Below are 14,425 nucleotides of genomic sequence, written 5' to 3'. Positions count from 1 at the left end.
TACAAACATCAGAGAATAATTATTTATTATCAGCATTAACTTTTATATTAACGATGCATTATATAGTTTAGAGAGGAATATATATTTTATCGATTTTAGTATTTATTAAACAGTGTTTAAGATATGAGTTCAGCGAGATGCGAATGAGATATGACTTTATGCGTGAGTTAAACTGCACAAAATGATCAATTTTAAAACTCGTGTAGCGAATTGCCAGGTTTGAGACATTAAATTACCACCACCTATCTTTCTACGTATACGTGTTAAGAGACATAATGACATGCTCCAGTGTAACTGAGGATATAGAGGGCTCTCAACAGAGTGAAACAAAACACATATCGCAGTGAGCAATTAAGCATATCTATCGAACAGACCCCAACTACATCTGACATCACTTCTAGATCCAAGATATCGTTGACAAATACAGAGCGCTCTTATTTGTCAATGGATTAATCTGAAATATGAAATATCATAATCTCCTTACATGCGTGAGTATACAGAGTCTGATAAAACAAACTAAAATAAGTAAATAAACCCACTGTGATTATGCATACACATATGCTAAAAGTACTGCTGTGCCTCAAACATAAATCATCACTTTACATTCCCGCATAGAAAGTATAGTATCGCTGAGAAGTGTTTTTTTTAAAGGAATCACCACTTATCAAGGCAAACATGCAATTCGTGGATAAGGGTTAATATGAGTACAGTGATCAATATGAACACGCCTTAGTAATCGTTATTAATGGACATTTAATAAATTGGATTCATTAAGCAGATTACTCATCAATAATTTGCTCACATTTGACTTGAATACAACTATATTGTAGTCAGATTGAACGCAGAAAAGAGAACAGTGTTCCCCATACGTGCAGTTTTAAGAAAGAAGCTTTCTTAATAGAATCTACGTTGAGGTTTAGGCACAGATGAAGTGTGGGCGAAATTATTGATATCGGTTTCATATAGACGAGTGTTTTTCGTGAAAGTCAGGACAAAGGGATGTGTAGTGGTGCTCAGGCGAATACTTGTCATAAAAATAATTATAAAGCAGAGACAGGTTCGCAACATCTCTTTTATTAAAAAGAGATTTCAGGGAAAAGAAAATGCCATCCCCACTAGTCGACGTAGTTTATTTATAACTCTGACAAGGCCAAAAAATCTGCTTCTACAGTTCTTTCCCAGAAGTTGAAACAGTACGCACGCCCTCAACGTTCGTGACTCTTATACAAGAAGAGAATTGCATTAGCACTGAGATATCTACTGAAGCGGTAGAAAGACCCCACCACTTTACCAGCAGCCATGGCAAAGGATTTGATGTACGTGTTTCCTCTCAGATTAAGAGTAAAGGTCAGGCCTAGACGTTTGTAAAAACATGGAGTCTCCCCAAGACGGGAGGAATTATTTCGATTGATGCGGGTTGAGATCAAGGAGTTTATAATGGAAATATCGAAGCTTGGTTTTACATGCATTAAAATTAACCAGCCACCTTTCTTCCCATTGCCACACGTGTTGCAAATCAGACGAGAGAGAATCAGAGAGAACTTGGTCGTTTATTGCCTTGGAAATTTTGCTAGTGTCGTCAGCATTAATGTATACAAATAATCTTAGAATGTTATTTGAGCGTTCATTGATGTAGATCCGGAAGAAAATTGGACCCATGAATGACCCCTGAGGGATTCCAGTATTAATACTATGAGCTTCTTATGTCTGCCGATCAATCACTACTCTTTTGAACCTATCAGAGATTAATAATTTAATAATTTAAAAGTCATTTCCAGCTATACTGTTGCTGGAGATTTTGTGGAATAGACCGTTCTGCCATTTCTTATCAAAGGGCTAGATATGCCAACACCAAATGCCTTTGAAAACATTCCATAATCCCATAAGATATTATGTTAGCACATCTGCCGTAAATCTAGGAGAACGGAAGCCGTATCGCATGCCACTGAGGAGGTTATTTTTCATAGGGGGGATTACTTCTTAATTTAACACAGCTTCGAGCAACTTACTCATGATGTACAGTAGACTTGTTGGTCTGTATTGAAGGTAAGATGAGCGATCACCTGATTAGGTATCCCAGACTGTAGGAAATATTTCCCATTAAGATAACGCTTAAATAATTTTGTAAGTATGGGAGCTGGTTTTGTTTGGGGTTTTTGAGAAGGGTAATAGAAATGTCATAAGGACCAGTTGCTATAGTGGAATCGATGTTTTGTATAAGCTTTTGTTTGTTATTTGCCTAAATTAGTAGGAACCACGCCACTGCTCAGCTTCTTTAGACTTGACAGAGTGAGAATACAACTCTCTCGCATTATTTATTATTCTTTTACAGTAGTTGCTATCAGTCCTGTAAGCGGATATAGTCTCAGTACATCTATTATGTTTGAAGCAAATGAAATTGTGATTTCTATGCGCAATGACAGCGGCAAATTCTGGGGAGTACTAAATATGACTGTTGGGTTTTACTAGAATTTTGGGGACGATGTGAAGCGCTCTATACATATAATAAACAATTCCGTAATGTTTGATACTATTGAAGGTCACATTCTCTTCGAGCCTGGACCAAAGAGTTTGATCTGATATGAATGCACGAGAGCTATCCAAGTCAGCCATAGAGTACTGATATACTGTATAATGGAAAGCTATATCGGAGGACTTATTACTTTCGTTCTTATCTTATCGGGGACAGTCGATTGGTCAGACGATCAAAGTTGGGGCAGAACGTGAGACTAAGTTCAGGGCAAGTTATGAGAAAAAGGACTAGTAGATCGCATACTATCCATCAGTGTCAGGCACACGGGTTGGTTCTTGAATAATTTGAATCAGGTCATAAGCAATATGGAAATCTTTACAACCCCCCCTCATCATCTATCTTATTTAAGGTCGGCTAACTATTCGCATTGTGGATATGGCAGTCGCCACAATCGTTATGAGGGCCGAGGGATGAGCAGAGAGGATGTGATCAATTTTCTTCAAATATACGCTTAACGATAGTAACTCTATTTTATGGGCGGGATAGAGGGCAAATATAAACGAAGTTTAGTGGGCAACTGACATTTCCAAAGCACATTTACAGACGTTTTCCTGAGATCTCCTTACCACACGAAAAAATGCATTTCTAATGTAGGCACATATTTCATTACCATGTCGATCCTGAGGGTTAGTTTTGTATGTTAAATTAGATTATGCTTTAATTACGAACCTATCCTGGAAATAGTCGGTGCAATGCTAGTTTCGCTTAGGAAGAGTAGGTCTGGTATGGTATCCTGTAATTCGATGTAAATCTTTGGAAAGTTGGAAAGTTAACCCCTGATGTTGAGAAAGTGACATAGTTATGAAGGTTTACGTTGGAAGATGGAATTTTGGGATTAATTGGGTATATTTCTGGAGAATTTTCAGGATGAAGTTTTAGAATATTTAGAATACGTAAACAGAGTTTCTAAGAGTCGGACACATAGAAATATTAAGGAAAAAAAACGTTAAGAATTATTTTTTCTAGTCCGTGAGAAGGTAAAGTTGTAACAGTTACCCACTAATATTGCATCGGGAAACCTCACTAGACGCTACTTCTTTGTTTAGAATGAATTCACCAAATTGCAATACAGCAGCCCCAGTACTTTGCACCTGCTTAAAGGACGATCATCTTACCTAATGCACGATTCGGGTGCATGATTATCTAGCAGATAACGCCCCCCTAAAAAAAAAAAGGTTTAACTTCATCACCCTTGCAAGTGATCCGACATCTCAGTCTGCTGCTAACAAGAAAATTTTGCCGACCCAGAATACAGTTTTTTCTGCTACCCTTGTCGGAGAAATCACTCGTCCTAAACGAGAATTGAGAGACAAAGTAAGCGAAGTGAAAGTTACACAAGCTGCCTACAAAACATGCAGAATGCATTGTCAATAAAAAAAAGATTCTACTTAAATGTTTAGCTCAACTGTTTTCGTAAAAATTATAGCAATATGTTTTTCTCTCACTAACCGAAATAAAAAAGGATTAAATTGACACATTCAACGTGCATAATTCTTGGGAACTTCGGCTAAATATCCTCGAGTAGTTCCTGACTTGATTTGTATGGCAATTGTTTACCTCTTTTGTTCAGATTCGGCGCTGGGGGACGCATTCATTAGCACGTCGATTTGAAAAACATACTTTTAAATAAAATGGCGTCGGATTTTTTTTTTTTTTTTTTTTTTTTTTTGCAAAAGAAACGGGGGAAGACATTGAATTCAAAATTTAAAAACGCTTTTATTTGAGCAAATTTAGCAAGTTCATCGCAAGCCGGAGATTGACAACAATAAATTCCAATATAAATTTAAACAATAGTGTTTGAGGAAGGGGTGATCGGGAGCAAGTATAAAAAGAAACACAATTTGGTAAATTACTTAATACATAAGAGAAAGAAAAAGTGATACTTGACGAAAAGAAATATTAAAAAATGACTTAAAGAAAAAAATGACATTTTCAAATATTTGTTAATGCTTACCAGAATATTTTTGGTACTCATGCAGAGAGTGATCCGTGCTGAAATAATAACGTTATTATTAAAAAAAAACTTTCTTACCAAGGGAGGAGGAGGGTGTTTTTTAACTAATCTCTACTTGAACCTTACAATTGAATAAAAAAAAACATATCATAAAACTTAAATTAAACGTGGAAATACGATTTAAAAAAATAGCTCGGACCACTCTCTGCATTAGCACCTATTTTTTTATGTTTACCAGTATTATGTTAAAGTGCTTACGTCTGTAATTGTTGCGTTCCTCGGCTAAATGTCCTCGAGTTGTTCTCGACTTGATAAGCTAAAATTTTCTACCTCTTTTGCCTACATTCGACGCTATGTGGGGCATTTATAGCTATGTATATTTGAAAAAATATACTTTAGAATAAAATAGCATCGGACGTTCCCTTTGGCAAAAGGAATGTGGGAAGACGTTGAATTCAAAATAAATGAAAAAAAAAAGAACGTTTATTTTGAGAAATTGGGCAAGTGACTCGCAAACAGAAAACTGGGAACAATAAGCATGAATATTACATTTTTACAATAGTATTTGGAGGAGGCCTTATGCGAGGCAAGTGTAGAAAGAAGAACAATTGGGCAAATAAATTAATGCATAACTGAAAAAAAACATTTTAGTATATTTTCATACCTACCAGAATTCAGGTATAAAGCTTACGACTCTAATTCTTGGGCAACTCTGCTAAATTTTATCACGTCTGTCCTGACGTTATTTTACTGGAAAAGCACACCTAAAAATTAAATAACTTTGGAGGTATTTTTTATAAAAAGGGCATGTGGGAAGTCGTTTTAATTCGACACTAGGTGGCGCTTTTATTTTTATGTCTATTTGAAAATAGACAATGTGGTAAATAATACATAGCTTACCTGAGTGTAGCTGCCGGAGGTGAGGATGGTCTTCCAACAATCAAGAAGAACAATATCATTATGGTTATTTATGCTAATAGAGTAAGGTAAATTGTTATAAAAACCTTCCTCCTTTGTGAAGAGTCTGTCATTATTCTTTTTATGTTACTGTGGTTACAAGACCTGAGAAGAAGGTCGCGAAGAAGATTGTATTTTTTTCGCAACCTCACTTCAGGTTAGCTACTCTTAGTTATATGACTTTTTTTTCCAACAGTATGTATAACAATCGAATGACGTTGGAGGTGTTTTTTTTTAAAAAGTGGGATGTCGTTTCATTTCGAAATTGAAGAACATATTTATTTAGAAGAAATTGGAAAAGTGAATCACACACCGCAAATTGACAAAAATAAATCCCAATAATAAATTTTAAGAATACTATTTGAGGAAGGGATTATCGAGGGCAAGTGTAGAAAGAAAGAGAATTGGGTAAGTAAATTAATACATAACGGCCACATTCATTAATAAATGACTGAAAGACAAACAGACAATTGAAAATATGTTTCAATGCTAACCAGAATTCAGTTATCAGGTTTACGTGATAATTCTTGGACAACTCGGTTAAATTTTATTCGAAATCTTGTTGACTTTATATGAATGGAAATTTTCAAACATTTCTTTACATTCAACGCACGGGCGCGCATTTCCGGTAAATAAGAGTTTTTTGAGGAAAATATTTCACATATTCCGAGAAAGGCAGGTAGTGAATCGTACACCAGTATAAAATCGAATAATTTTGAAAATGTTGAAGCAAAATGCCTTATATCTTGAATGCATATCGATTTTTGCAGATTAACTTATCTATTTATTCACATTAATAATTTAGAAAAATATCACGATGTTAAGAATAGTAAGCACACAAACTATTAAAAGTGAAAATACATAACTATGGCCTTACGGATTCCATATAAACCTGATTATATGTTTACGCCATTTTTCAATTCCAAGTGCAAGTTACCAATGATATAATAACACAGTAAACAAATAGGAATTCAAATCATACAAACCACATCACAAACTATAAGACAAATAATCTAAACAATACAATGTATCCAAAACAAACGAGTTTCCAATGCAGGCATATACACTAGTCGTTACAAAAATTGTCATCATATATACGTTGGTGAAAGTCAGTGTAAATTAGTAAAAAAAGTTCAATGAACATAAAAGAGATATAAGAAACTGCAATTTTCTAAGTTCATTATTCTCTCAATCCTTGCAGCATAATAACACCTTTGATTTGAAACACGCTAAAATAAATAAATCCCGACGGAGACGTATTGAATCAGTGCCTCTCGCTAATTCAAACACAATTAAACAACGTGGAAGGCAATATAACGTAACGGCATTAATCAGTAAACTGTCATTACAAGAACATGATTTAATTGTAGACGCAGCTAAGCCCTTTCACACCAAATAAACACATCCTATAATAATTAATACATATTATCTCAAGCAATAAAATACATAGAGCACACATTAATTTCATGTCTGTTACACACCTATATTTGAATTTTATCATACGTATTTTTTTCCAGAAAGAATATAAATTGCGTCCATATCTTTTAAAAACATATTGAGGACTAAACTACTTCATTAAAAATACCCCTCTCTTATACAACGCACCACCCCTTTTTTTGGAATTTCCAATGTCTTCTTTCCGTTTCTGAAATAAAACAGCGTACCATATTTTAAAATATTTGTACTGATATTTTGATTTTCTTAATCTCATTTTTCCAGAGGAAGTTTTTAATAAATACGAAACGTTGATGAACTCATAACTTAGTGTGTTCCTTTTTATTTCTCTCCCTCTTTCTCTCTCTCTGTCTCTCTCTGCCACTCTCTGTCCCTCTCTTTCTCTCGCTGTATATATATATATATATATATATGTATATATATGTATGTTTTCGTGTATATATATATACGCATATATCTTCTTCATATATATATATATATATATATATATGAACAAATGAGTAATAAAACCTGTTAAAAGACATCTTGAAAAAGAGTTAAACCATATTTAATTTTTAAAAAATGAAGCACAAGATAAGTGGATAGTCCTTAATCCGCGGAGTTTCGAAGAAATACTCTCCTTCTCATCAGAGGGCAGGAATTAGAAAAATGCGGGGTCGGATTTTGCATGTAAAAGTATTTAATGAAGCTTCAAGTAAGTCACAGATTTTACTTGGTTAAAAAAAGGTGATGTAAGGGGAATAGGAGGTAAAAGAAAAATCATAAAAAGATTTCACATGAATGGATAGTCCGGAGAAGGGTAAAAAATCCAAGAATGGTTAAATCCAAACACGGTCTAATTAAAAATTTCCAATCAAACAGGTTAGTTCCAAATGGTCCAAAATGATCCAAAAGGCAGACTTCCTTGGAAAAAATCACAAATGGAATGAGTTCTAAATCATTAAAAGATACATATACATACACACACACATACACACACACACATATATATATATATGTATATATATATATATATATATATATATATATATATATATATAAGCGAGATAAGACCCTGATATAAATTCAGGTGAAAAATACTGATAGATATTACTTGAAGTAACACTTTCAAGGAGATCCTAGCCAAAAAGGAAAAGCTCAATATTTAAGAATAGAGCAATTACAATGGAATGTAATATCCCCCAAATTTAGGATATACTTTGTCAACACCGAGAACGCATTTGGACACAGCAAATAACACACAATCAACGCAACAACGAATAAGACTGCCTGGTATACTTTTCGAAATATCAATAAGAGTAGTACGCTTTCGCTATATGGGAATATCACTTTCTCCCATGGGCCTATTTTCTGCCCACCCGGATTTATAACCCCGAATGACATTGGACTCCTTCCTCTAATGGACTACCCAGGTTGTATAAACTTCTCTTTTCGTATAATTTTCTCCATATAATTATCCACAACCACTCAAAGAACTATTTTCAAAAATTGTTCTGAAAATCAAAATAGCGTCCATTCGTAACTGAACATGTTGCTAACTGCATTTCATTTCGTCTGATGATATGAGCTTTTGTTGAAAATCCATGGATTAAGGAAATTAAAATAAACCCTTCTATATATTCATTTGTCAAGCAATGAATTCTTAAATCGAATATATGCCTCTATATGTTTTTTTTTTCAGAATTTAAAATTGAACCACGAAACTTATGTGTGTGTGTATGGGTGTGTTTGTGTGTGTGTTTGTATGTGTGTTTGTGTGTGTGTGTGTGTGTGTGTGTGTGTGTGTGTGTGTGTGTGTGTGTGTGTGTGTGTGTGTGTACAAAATGGGATATGTGGGGAAGTTAAAATTTTTAATATATCCCTAAATAAGTTGAGACTGCAGTGGTGTCTATGGGGTTGACTTTTTGTGTTCCCCCAACTCGTGTCGATAAAGAAGAAACACTTGCAGCATTTGAAGTTTTATTTTCTGGACTTAAGCACCACGATCCTATTACACCTGAATATGTAAGCACCGTGAAGGCCAGTTTGAAGGACTTGACTCTTCGTTACTGAAATTCAAACATTGACTCTGGAGATTTTGTTTGCTCCTGCACACACTTTTAAACAATTAAAAAACTTAAATCTAACAAAGATATTTATATTTGTAGACCTGACAAAGGTGCTTGTGTGATTATCTTTAACCGGGCGGACAATGTCCAGAAAATGTCAATTATTTTAAATGATCCTGATAAATTCCTTTGTATTGGTCGTACCGATATTCACGATAGCACCTATTAAAATGAAGTTAAAATCCAGAAACGCCGCTTATACCTCTACAAAAAAGGTTATTTTACAAAAGATATATATGAAAACATAAGGCCTTCTTCCTCTCTGAGACCTAGACTGTATGACCTTCCTAAAATCCACAAAGAAGGTATTCCGCTTAGACCTATTTTGTCTATGGCGGGGTCTGCCTAGCACTCCTTAGCCCAATGGCTGCTTACCATTATAGAACAATTATACAACCGGTTCAGACCCTATACACTAAACATTGTATTAGTGACTCATTTAGATTAGTTGGTTACGTACACGACTTTCAACCCGGTGTTCAGAAAACAAATTATGTGTTCTTTCGACGTGTCCAGTTTATTTATCAATGTCCCGCTACAAGAGACTATAGATAGTTGTGCTGACTCCCTTTACAGCAATGATTTAACCCCCACCCACCCTTACCCAGAGAAATATTTGTTGAACTCCTATTAATCTGTACCAAAACTGTAGAATTCAGTTTTTATAACAGCATTTATAGTCAGATTGATAGGGGTCAGATGGGAAGTCCCCTGGTCCCGGCATTAGCCGACATTTTTGTGGGATATTATGAGTCTGCACTATTTAACAGTACATCGAAACCATCGATATACTTTACATACGTCGACGACACCTATGCAGCTTTTGCATCGGAAAACGCAGCATTAACTTTCTTCGATATACTTAATTCCCTCTATAAAGCATTAACATTTATTATGGAGGATAGAATGACGGTTGCTTGCCCTTTCTTGACGTTTTAATTGCAAGTGGTAAGAACTCTTTTCTTACGACTGCTTATCGTAAGCTGACATTTATCGGCCTCTACACAAATTGGCGTTCATTCGTCCCTACTTCAAGAAAAATAGTGCTCATTCAGACATTAGTGTATAGAGCCCTTAGAATCAGTTCTTCTAGTAAACTGGATTGTGAATTAAAGCAGATTAAAGACAGTTTTATTCACGATGGTTATCCGGAGAATTTGGTTGATAATATTATTTATAATAAAGTTAAAGCTCACAATTATCCTACAGTTTTTGGTCCATCCAAGTGTCCTGTGTATTTAAAAATCCCTTGGATTGGTGGCCCTGGTCAGTGTTTGGGTAGAATTGTTTTCAAGTCTGTATTAAATTGTTTCCCATCTGTTGCTCTTCGCTTGGTTTATCGTGTTAAGTCTGCATTTCCTTCAGTGGTGAAGGGTGGTTTACCCTACATCACAAATAGTACTGTGATTTATTAATTCAAATGTGAGTGTGCTGCTGTCTATGTAGGTCAAACCCGTTTAAATTTGTAGACAAGAATTAACCAACATGTTCCAGCAAGCATCAGACTAGGTAAGCCCCGTCACCCCTCGTTTACGTTGGAATTTCTATTGTTCAGCACCTCGCTGAAAATCCAGCATGTGCCAATGCATATAAAATGGATTGGTTTAGGATTTTACACCGTACTGACTCCTCGAATCACCTGAGCATTCTGGAGTCAGTATCTATCCTTTCACGCAGACCATTTCTCTGTCAACAGAAGGAATTCTTAAAATCGTTGGACTTATTTGGGGATATATTTTAAATTATAACTTTCCCACATATCCCATTTTGTACATATATTTTATACAATTGTACATATTCTACAGCGTATAATTTACTCGTAATATGTTTTAATCGTAAATATATATATATATATATATATATATATATATATATATGTGTGTGGGTGTGTGTGTGTGTGTGTGTGTATCATACTTCAAAATATTGCATTAATAATCTTTAAAAGTCAATTACACATTGTATATACATTCTTCATGCGGCAATATTTCTATTCTTTTCCAGTTTTAATAACTAGTTCTTTTACTTTTCTAAGCTTAATCTTTACCATATTACTTTTAATGTTCGCATTTTTCTATGTAATAAATGATTTTTCCAGGCTTTGCTTTGAAATAATATTTTCATTTTTGTTAACAATCCATAAGAAACATACTCCCATCTTCTTAAATTGACTAGATAAATATCTATTAAAATCTGTAATTAAGTAAATAACAAACGAAAATAAAGAAGGGGAAAAAGGAGATAAACAGAATTAATGGACGACGTCGTAAGCGAAATAATATCACGCTAGCATGGCAAAGACACTTACTTTTGTGGACTCGCTCTATAGAACCCCACGAAGTAGGCATGCAATCGACATTCCAGCTACGATTTTTGAAGGTGTCAACGACAAACATGTTGCTATTGTAACCAACAGACAATCAGAAGAAATCGTCTCTAAAAAGTCAATGTTGAAATATTGCTATCGTAAGAACAGGCAATCAAATGACCCCGTCCCTTACGTTTCTTACAAATTCTGAGGACTGTTAAACAGCAGTACTTTTATTATAATTTTTGTATAAATCAACACAAATTGATTCTGTTACTTTCAAAATATTGCTGAAAACGTTATCTATAAACTGTAAAAATTATATGAAATTTAGTAACAAAATGAATGAGAGCTGTTTTACATAAGTAAACGTACCACCTAATTATATATTCAGACACGGTAGTGTTTGAATGAAATAACATATGTTTAAATAAATTATTTATATATGTTGAGGTAAAATATAACGGGAGAGGCTATAAAATACATTGTAACTTACAATATACATGACACTTGTCTGCTTGCATTTATGCATAATAATAATTTATGTATAATAATGATCTAATTATAATAATAATTTATGTAAAATAATAATTCATGTAAAATAATAATTCATGTATAATAATAATTTATGTATTATAATAATTTATGCATAATAATAATTTATGTATAAGAATAATTTAATTATAATAATTTAATTATAATAATAGTGTATGTATAATAATAATTTATGTATAATAATAATTTAATTATAATAATAATTTATGCATAATAATAATCTAATTATAATAATAATTTAATTATAATAATTTAATTATAATGATAATTTATGTATAATAATAATTTATGTATAATAATAAGTTATGCATAATAATAATTTAATTATAATAATAATTAATGTATGATAATAATTAATGTATGATAATAATTTATGTATAATAATAATTTATGTATAATAATAATTCATGTATAATGATAATTTATGTATAATAATAATTCAATTATTATAATAATCCATGTATAATCATAATTTATGTATAATAATGATAATTCATGTATAATAATAATTCAATTATAATAATAATCCATGTATAATCATAATTTATGTATAATAATAATAATTCATGTATAATAATAATTCATGTATAATATTAATTCATGTATAATAATAATTTATGTATAATAATAATTTATGTATAATAATAATTTATGTATAATAATAATTTATGTATAATAATAATTTAATTATAATAATAATCCATGTATAATAATAATTCATGTATAATAATAATTTATGTATAATAATAATTTATGTATAATAATAATTCATGTATAATAATAATGTATGTATAATAATAATTTAATTATAATAATAATCCATGTATAATAATAATTTATGTATAATAATAATTCATGTATAATAATAATGTATGTATAATAATAATTTAATTATAATAATAATCCATGTATAATAATAATTCATGTATGATAATAATTTATGTATGATAATAATTTAATTATAATAATAGTTTATGTATAATAATAATTTATATATTATAATAATTCATATATAATAATAAGTTATGTATAATTATAATTCATGTATTATAATAACGTATGTGTAATAATAATTCATGTATAATAATAATTTATGTATAATAATAAATTATGTATAATAATATTGTATGTATAATAATAATTTAATTAACATAGTAATTAATGTATAATAATAATTCATGCATAATAATAATTCATGTATAATAATAATTCATGTATAATGATAATTTATGTATAATAATATGTCCCGTCAAAATTTGAAACGGACAGAAGAAATATCCACATTATTATTTACCAATTCGGCATTGAGTCGGATGAATAATCTCGTAAATTAAAAATAAAAATATTTTTTCTGTTGTACACTGTATCGTACAGCGCAACTACTCAGTGCGCCATTTTCAACATAAAAAAGTGTGTTTCAATCTTCCAGGGATTAAAATTTAATAACGGGAGTTTTTGTTTCTAAGCGAAACTGGAATTTGTTCAACTGTACACTTGTGCGATTTCTCGAACAATTTACCATTTAAACAAGACTCCTAAGATAAGCATGGGCATGAAATATGTACCATGCATTTTAGATTGCATCTTTTGTGACAAGGACATTTTCAGAAATGTTCTTAAACTGGTCTACATGTGATACGGTTCAGAATATGCGCACAAGACCGCCTTAATACTTTCCTCATATATTTCATGTGGAGTCAATATCTATGAGTATATCGGTGAGAAAATTAACGGCATCGTCTTTTCTCATCTCTCTGCCAAGTTTATTTTATGTGGATATTTTGAAGTTGTTACACTTGAAAGGTAAGTTTACTCAAACAAAACAGACAAATAAGTTGTTTTTTGTTAGGGTTCTCTCTTGCCTTGTATATAAGCCAGATTATCAACAATATTATTCAATTTTACGATTGTGATGGTCAATTTCCAATTAGTCAAGATATTTCTATAGATTCTCAGCGTTAACTCTGTTCATCTTCCGTTTTGTCTCCGCTGCGATCTAACAATCAGTCCAATGTCTCAATTAACATTAGAACTTAGTGTAACAAGAACTTTCATAGCATTCTTAATCGCATTATATATTGCCACTCAATAGCCCATTAAAAATAGACAATTTTCTTACAACTACATTAGAAGGATACTCATGTCCCTACTCGTAAAGAGCTTTCCTTTATAGCATTTGATTAAACAGATTAGCTAACCGTCTGTACGGACGGTTGGAAATGCACTCAATTATACAAAATACATAAAATAGCCAAACATTATTTAAATTATTTCCAACATAATAGATTTTTAGAAAATACATGCGTTTTCATGAATGAAGTTACCGCATCAAAATATTATGGAAAACGCTAGCGAGAAATTTGCTGTGATTTCCAAGTCGAAAATAGTTAAAAGGAGGCTTATATCCACTATATTTGGCGCATAACAAACGGGACTATGAAGACATGCTCATCCTCCATCCGAAACGTTAACAGCAGGTATGTGGTTATTATGCCAACTTACAACAAATCCAAAGACTTTGCTGAGGCGTTCGTATATAACTCGACCCTCTAAATTAC

The sequence above is a fragment of the Euprymna scolopes genome, chromosome 4 (assembly GCF_053919585.1).
Source record: "Euprymna scolopes isolate OS-2025 chromosome 4, ASM5391958v1, whole genome shotgun sequence".
Taxonomy (NCBI): Eukaryota; Metazoa; Mollusca; class Cephalopoda; order Sepiida; family Sepiolidae; genus Euprymna; species Euprymna scolopes.
The sequence above is the reverse complement of the archived record's forward strand: the minus strand, read 5'-3'. Positions refer to the sequence as shown.